Here is a 9,316-nt window from a genome sequence, read left to right as displayed (position 1 = left end):
GACTCTTGATGTATGTCTTCAGTAGAGGAGGTATGTTTTGAATATTTTCATAAACAACCTACATATGTTCAAAAACATGACATTGATACAAGTTAGCATATAATTGTCATTGATAATAACAAATTATATCTACTAATCAAAAAATAAAATAAGCACACATCTACTCGAGGCATCTCTTCTTCTTCTTCAGGTATACTGGGTGTAGTCATCAAGGATGTGAAGCCAAGGATTCTCTGTATATATACACAACAAGTATATGAAACTATCAATCTATGTCTAGACATTTATAATCACTATAAGTTATTTAAACTATTCATTCAATCATATTTGCATTTAATTACCTTTCCCTTGTCTCCAACTACACTACCGGATCTTAAATCACACTGCTCCGCACTCATGCTGCTTGTGCCCTACAAGAGTAAAATAAGATATACATGCAAGTTACTGCATAATCTAATTAATACCAATATAAATGATGAGCATGTATGTACAATAAAATACAAACGAATAGGTGCAATAATATATGTATCGTCAAGCTATCAAGGCCAAATGAAATGGCCGACAAGGTGCCCTCTTGAATCTGTCTCAACTCATCCTCGGTCATCAACTGTTAAATAGACCATGTAAATAAAAATTAGTACTTAATATTATCTAATTTATAAATATTTAATTAAAATATAACATGAACTATGAAAATACAAATCTTACCACTACATCATCAATGTATGATGACGGTGCCTCCTCGCCTCTAGCATATGAGGACTCCCCAGGGTATCCTCCAGTCTATGTAATAACATCTAGTGCATCATGCATCTCATGCACCTCATAATCTGCACTGTCCACAGGATGATCGACGGGCTGTCCTACTAGACCCAAGCATACGTGCCCACACATGACATAACTATGGGGCACACATATGTGTGGAGCCGAGGATGACGTGTCAACGTCACCGGATGCACCGCTAGCATCAATAGTAGGCTGAGCTACTGAAGCGGCCTGAGAAACCAAAAGGCTACTCAAAGAGTGAATAGCTGATATGGTCTGTGAAGCCGCCTCACGAATGATATCAGGATGCTGCACTGTAGGTGGGGGATCAACAAGAGGAGGGGGGACATACAGGCCCTGGACTACTCTGACTACCCTAGGTCTATTTTGGTACACCCTGGAAAGGTTGGATGTCAAAGTAGTTCACATGTTTGTGTAAAACAAACTTAGCATACAATTTTTTTATAAAATAGAAGGGGATATCAAGATTGTTGTTGGGTGGTTTGTCGAAAACCATCCACCAACGATCCCAAAAGTTTTTCACAATCCCATCATTTGTGCACCATTTAATAGAAAGTTTTGTTTTTTTGGGATCTACGGGCTGACTAGTACGGGGATTGACAAACAATGAGGCGATTTCAGCTTTGGATATCTCAAGATCCTTGATATCCTTATATGACAACCCATCTGCATATTTTTCCCTCATAGAATCTCACCACAAAAGGGCGGCATCGTGCTCCTCAGTCATGGTTTCCATGCTTTTTATGATCGACGTGAGAGGATCAAACATTGGGTTTAGACAAGGGATACTATGATATACTTCTGCAATCCCCCTCAATTCATTCAAATTTTGTGCAATCAAATCGTGAATTGAGGGGGGGTTTGGCAAATGAGGGTTTGGCTGTTGCAGTTGTTGTTCGTCAGTGTTTTCATTGTTATCCCCCATTTTTAACCTAATTGAATGTAAACAATTAAATTTAGTTAACAAACTTAAACAATTAGGTATTTGATTTAAAAAAACCTAGTTTCCATAAAAAAAACCATATTTTCAATGAAAAATCAAATAAACATTAACAAAAAATACAAAAAATGAATGAAAATGATTCAAAATGATAAAATTCTTACCTCTGAATCTATCTTTTAGCAATTTTTTTGTCAAAAAACCAGATATCGGATGGAGCAGATATCGGATTGTGATGAAATCGCGTGGCCTGTGAGTTAAAAATGACTCACGGGCTGCCACTATCAAAATAAAAGTCTCAAAAAATCGGATATCCGATTTTTACACTTAATTTTTTTTTAAATAACATATATAACATAATAATATATTATATAATATAATAATATATTATATAATATATTATTATATTATATAATACGTATTGTATTATATTATATATATTATAATATATAATATAATATAATATAATACGTATTGTATAATATTATATATATTATAATATATAATATAATATAATATAATATTATATTATATTATAATATAATATTATATTATATTATAATATTATATTATATTATATTATAATATAATATAATATTATAATATAATATAATATTATAATATAATATAATATTATAATATAATATAATATAATATAATATAATATTATAATATTATATTATATTATATTATAATATAATATAATATTATAATAATATATAATATAATATTATATTATATAATAATATAATATTATATTATATATAATATAATATTATATTATATATAATATAATATTATATTATATATAATATAATATTATATTATATATAATATACTATAATATTACATTATTATGTTATATATAATATTATATTATATTATATTATATATAATATAATATATATAATATAATATTATATTATATTATATTATATATGTTATATAATATAATAATAGATTATATATTATATAATATGTAACATATAATATATTTTTAAAATTAAAATTACAAATAAAAATCAGATATCCGATACAATTGGATATCCGATTTGCATAGGTAATTACCAGGCCAAGGTGTACTGACACCCAGGCTAAGCAAAAAGTCAACTCGGATTTTTGCATTTTTAGGCGAGTGAAGAAGGCTATTTTTTTCACATCGCCACTTTTTGGCCCCCCTTGATCCTGCACTAACCCATCTATTTCTAAATATAGTCACCGTTGATTCTCTTATTGGAAAGTTGACTGCATTTGAGTTAAACAACTTTGATAATAGTGTTTCAAAACCATCTGAATCTACTTTTAAAGCTTTTGTTACCGGTACATTTGTGAGGAAAGGAAAGGATATTTGTCATAATCATTACTGCAGGTCTAGTCATGGCAGTAGTAGAGTTGATGGTGATGATGAAGATCATCTGATGAAACTTGAGGCGTTGTTGGCTAACAAATTTCCTAGAGGCACTGGTAAGTACAAAGGTAAACTTCCTCTGAAATGTTTATCTTGCAATAAGATTGGACACATTGCTGCAAATTGTCCTAACACTGATAAGAAAGAGAAGTTTAAGAAATTCAAACGAAAAAGCAAGAAATAATGCTATGTTGTAGTGGATGAAGGTGTGATTGATGATGAATCAGAAGAAGATGACAATGAGGAGATAGTGTTTGTTGTTGTGAAGGAAGATCTGACCGATGAAAAGACATTGGTATCTCACATGGATAGCAGAGATGAATGGATTATAGATAGTGGTTTCTCACACCACATGACCAGTGATAGAAACAAGTTCTTATCCCTTGAAGAATTTGATGGAGGTGTAGTAAGTGAAGTGTGCAGGATTCTTGGAAGTAATGGAGAATTGATTGCTACTGGAAAGCAAACAAGAGGTAATATTTTTCATTTGAATACTAATGTGAATAGTTGTTCGATGGAAAAGATTGAAGACAACTGGTTAGGGCACAAGAGGTTTTGTCATGAGAATTTTGACAATTTGATAAATGTTAGTAAATCAAATATTGTGAGAGGTTTGCCCCAGCTTGTTAAACTGGATAATATGTTATGTAAGGACTGTCAGATGGGTAAGATTACTTTTGTATCTTTTAAGAGTAAGTCTTTATCTTCAGAGAATATTCTTGATTTAGTTCATAATGATCTTTGTGGTCCTATGAGGACTAAGAGCTATTATGGTGATAGTTATTTCATCATTTTCACTGATGATTTTTCCAAGATGATGTGGGTAACTTTTCTAAGAGAAAATTCTGAGGAATTCAACATATTCAAAGCATTCAAATTTTTAGTTTAGAAAGAAACTGGGAATAATTTGAAATGTTTGAGATCTGACTTGGGAGGAGAATTTACTTTTGATGAGTTTGTGAAGCTATGTGATGAACAAAGAATCAAGAGGCAAATGTCAACTCCTAGAACTCCACAACAAAATGGGATAGCAGAGAGAATGAATAGAACAATTGTTGAAGTGGCTAGAACCATGTTGATTCAAGGTGAAGTACCGAAAATGTTTTGGAGAGAAGCAATTAGAACTGTTGTTTACACTTTGAACCGGGTACTTGTCTAGAGAGGTAACAACAAAACACCTTATGAATTATTGCATGGAAAGACTCTTAATGTAAGTTACTTTAAATTTTTTTGGAGTAAATGTTTCATTAAACATGATGATTTCACTGGAAAATTTGATGCTAAGTGTGATGAAGGTTTATTTCTTGCTTACTCTACAAAGAGAAAGGCTTTCAAATGTTATAACAAGAGAACTAAGAAGATCATTGAGAGTGTAAATGTTAAGATTGATGAACTATCTAAGAAATCTGACAAGGCCAACAGATTTGAGCCTGAAAATGTTGAAGAAAAACTTGTGTTCATAGAACTAGAAATGTAGAAGGATGATGAATAGAACAATGCAGAATTAGGTGCTCAACCAGTAAATGAAGAAAGCATTGTAGAAGATGAAGAAAATGAAGCAGAAGACACAACACCAGAACCAATAATACCAAGATATGTCTAACTGAATCATTCAGAAGACCAAATTATTGGAGATAAAAATGCTAGTGTACAAACAAGAAGGAAAATCAGGGAAAAATCTTGTCTGATTTCAACTATTGAGCCTAAAATAGTAAGAGAGGAATTGAAGGATGATGACTGGATTAATTCTATGAATGAGGAATTGGATCGGATAGAGAAGAACAAGACATGGACACTTGTTCCTAGACTAGAAGTCAAGAATGTGATTGGCACCAAATGGGTCTTTTGAAACAGGTTGAATGAAGAAGGCAAGGTTGTGAGGAATAAAGCAAGGTTGGTATGCAAAGGCTATGCACAAGAAGAAGGATAAGATTATGGAGAAACCTTTGCACCGGTAGAAATATTGGAAGGAGTAAGAATGTTACTTGCTTATGTTGCATTTAAAGGCTTTAAGGTCTACCAAATGGATGTTAAATCTTCTTTTCTTAATGGCATCCTTGAGGAAGAAGTGTGCATAGAACAACCAGATGAATTTTCTTTGTCCGAGGATAAAGATATGATTTGCATGTTACATAAGGCACTGTATGGATTGAAGTAGGCACCAAGAGCATGGTATGAAAGATTGCATGCACACCTAATCAAGATTGGATTCCAACATACTAGTGAGGTCAGTAACATATATCTTAAGACTGATAGAGACAAAGTGTTGATAGTTGAAGTATTTGTAGATGATATAATTTTGGAGGTGACGATGATTTATGTATGGCTTTTGCTGAGGAGATGAGGAAAGAATTTGAGATGTCTTTTATTGGTGAGATCAAATTTTTCATTGGGTTGTAGGTCCAACAATTGGATGGTGGAATATTTATCTGTCAGAGTAAGTATGTAAAGAAAGTGTTGAAAACATTTGGCATGGAAGATTGTAAACTGAGTTGGTACTTCGATGGTGACAGGCTGTAAATTGTCAAAATAGGATGATTCACCCTCTATTGATGAGAAAGAATAAAGGTCAATGATTGGTAAGATGCATTATGTTGTTCATAGTAGGCCTGATATTGCACATGTTGTTGGTTTGGTTGCTAGATTTCAGAAAGATCCCAAGGAGACTTACTTAATAGCGGTGAAAAGGATATTCTGGTACTTGAAAAGCACAATAGATTATGGTTTATGGTATCCTTATAAAGGATATTTTTTTTTGAATGTGTTTACTGATGCAAATTGGGCAGGTAATATTGATGACCGGAAAAGAACTACTGGTAGAGATTTTCTTCTTGGAGGTAGATTGGTTGCAGCTTGCATAAGTAAGAAGCAAACTTGTGTTTCATAGTCAACAACAAAGGAAAAGTATGTTGCAGCATCAATGAATTGCACACAGGCAATCTGGACGAGACATGCGTTAGAAGGTTTTAAATTTGATATGTCTGAACTGGTAACTATTTATTGTGACAATACAAGTGCAATTAATATTTCAAAAAATCATGTATTAAATGCAAGAACTAAACACATAGAATTGAAATATCACTTTCTGAGGGAGAGAGTACAAGAAAAACAAGTCAAAATGGAGTATGTGAAAAGCAAAGAGAAGCTAGCAAACATTTTCACAAAACCATTGTCGAAGACTACCTTTGAGTATCTTAGAGGTAAATTAGGGGTTAGACCCCCACACAACAAAAAATAGGATGCAGGAGATGCATCAATCCAGTATGCTTATTGAAATTTTTTCACTATGGATTGATGAAATGTTGGCTACTCCATAGGGGGAGCAACTTAGATGAGATTTGCTGAGATGTTGAAGACATCACCAATAGATTTGGTAACCAACGATAAATATGCACCTTTTGCATTATTGTCAAAGGGGGAGAATAAGAAATATGATTGAGGAGAAGAAATAAAGATTTAGTTCCAGGTGGAGAAGAGAAGAACCAACATAAGAGTGAAGTGCAATAGAGAAGTTACAGAACTAAGCAGCATGATTTCATTTAAATATGTTGGTGTTGCCATCAATGCCAAAGGGGGAGAATGTTGGCATGAATGACATAACTGATGATGCAGATGGAGAATGTTGGCTGAACCAGTATAGGACTGTTGGTGATGTTGAGTTGTGATGAAGAGATTGAGACTGATTGGCTTGATGACATTGATCAGTTATTTATATTGTCATTGATGGCAATTGATGTTTACAATGTTGTATTTTATCGTCTTAGTCTTTTTGTTCTACTGGAAAGCGCTTACCGATAAAGAAATAGGAAACTGGGAGTTAGGACCTTCACTAGTAAACGAGGATATGTTTTGATTGATATGGCGATTGGTGATGATTGAAGTGTTTTAATTTGGAATGTGAGTTTGTATCATTGTAATATGTATCTAACCGAAACCACATCATGTTTTGGTTATAGGAAGTCATGTTTATGATTTCTATTATATTTTTGCTAGGGTTTAAGGACCAGTAAAGAATTCTCTTAACCGGTAATGATTTTTGGTTTGGTGGGGATCTACATCAAGTTAAAATGTTGGAGGTGACATGGCACAACTCGCGTAGATGGATGGATCATTGTTTTGGTGCATTTGAAGATGGAATTTATTGGGAAACAACGAAGCGCTTAGAAGAGTGTTCTAAGGGTTTGACTTTGTATCAGATCGAGTTGTTGTGATGAGTTACGATCACTGAATGGTTAATATTATCTTGTAAAATGTTGTAATAATCTGTATGATGATCTGATATGATATGTGATGGTATGTATTGCATATTCTTGGTGTATCTATGGTTTAGTAACCGACCTGGTTGTAAAGGTTATTTATGTTGGTTTAGTTGATGTTTGTTGTGTCAGTGGTTTTGAGAAGAATATGAAGTCGAACCATAGTGTGACAAATCTATCAGAGTGTAGAAGATTTAGAGAAAAATTGGATCTAATCAAGCAAGCAATTAAGTGCTATACCCAGATCATTCATTGTTGTTCCCTAACAATTGTAGTAGTCAAAATCCCTTAGCCGGGTAGGTCCTAGCAGGCCTTACATTGTAAATCCCCTAATAGGGTGGCTCAACATCTGAGTTCTAAATCATCTTGTGAGGTTGATCCTAGTAGGTCAAAGCTCCTAACATGGCTCATCAGATTAAATCCCTTAATCGGGTGACTCCTAGTAGGGTTTGCCCCTAACATGGCATCTTTGTAAGCTCCTAACCGGGCTAAGCTCCTAATAGGGTGCATTCTGAAAGAGTGCACAATTTTAGTGGGTACCAATTCCCACCGTGGTTTTTCCCTATTTGGGTTTCCACATGAAAAACATGGTGTTCATATGGTGAATTTTTTTATGTGCTATTTTGTTTTATTTTCTATTAATGCATGGTTAATGAACACTTAATGAGTAGACTTGATAAATCAAATTAGCATTTGATTATAAATAGATACCAGTAGTGGTAAATGGTTTTGTTGTTGGTTATTATTTGATTTGGTGAAAGTTTTATAAGGTTGAGTTTTAGATTTGAATTTGTTGTTAATACTAATTCACCCCCCTTCTTAGTATTAACCGGATCCTCTAAGATTAACAGAGCCTTCCCAAGGGTTGTAGCCCTTTTGTTATGTTATTTGAGCAGTGAGCTCTAGGAAGTGTTCCTGAATGCATGTGCATTCCCCATTGTAATATTTCACTTAATCCTAACAAGGTATTATCTCATTATAGGTAGGTTCCCACTATGGTTTTTCCCTTAGCTAGGTTTTACCCACAAAAAATCTTGGTGTTATGTGTGTTATTGATGTGGTGTTGATTTGTGCTTTCATTATTGATTATTAGATCTGAACTTAAGTTTCAGTTGTGTAGGTTTTGTGAGCAAACTGATCCCCCCCCCGCCTTAGTTTGTTGCATTGTTGAAAAAATTGACTTCGTCTCCTAACTATGACACTTAGTCCCCCTATGAAAGAAGAAAATGAAGAGGGTATTGTTGATGTATTTTTTTGGCACTTCAAACATAGAATAAAATACTAAGGTATCTTATCCTCTCTTGAATAAAGTATCTCAAATTCTATGCTTCATGATCAAATGAGACAACTCCAAGGTTTCTACTATCAAGTCTTGACTCATAGATAAGCTCAATGGTTGATGTGATTTCTTGTAATCCAAGGGTACTTACATTGAATACTTGAATGCTGAAGGTTTGGATGTTGTTGGAACTTAGATATTAACTACTTTCTTGGAAAATAAAATGGCAAAAGTGTTCTCTTGATGATGATGTTATTGATGTAATAGGTTGATTGATGAATTGTATTATGTTGTCATGGATGGAAACCACATTTTTTCAGTCATCTAAGTCTTTTAGTCCAATCGGTAAAGCATAAACGGTAGTAGAAGTAGTTAAATAGTGAACCGGTAAACATGATCGCAAACTGGTAAACAGTGATTGAGCTATGTTTAAGTGACCAGTATGGAAGATCGGTGAAGATTTAAGTGTTGCAGTTTGAAACACATGCTTATGACATTGATAAGAGTCAATGAATTGAATCACACCGACAGATTTAGAGTATGGAGTGAGTTGTGTTTAGAAGGACAGTGATAGTCATGAAGGACACAAAACCGATAGAGCTTAATTACTTAGATCGGTAAACTGGTAGATATAATGTTATGTTTTT

The sequence above is a fragment of the Cryptomeria japonica genome, chromosome 8 (assembly GCF_030272615.1).
Source record: "Cryptomeria japonica chromosome 8, Sugi_1.0, whole genome shotgun sequence".
In the NCBI taxonomy this organism is placed as follows: domain Eukaryota; kingdom Viridiplantae; phylum Streptophyta; class Pinopsida; order Cupressales; family Cupressaceae; genus Cryptomeria; species Cryptomeria japonica.
This window is presented reverse-complemented; position numbering follows the sequence as displayed.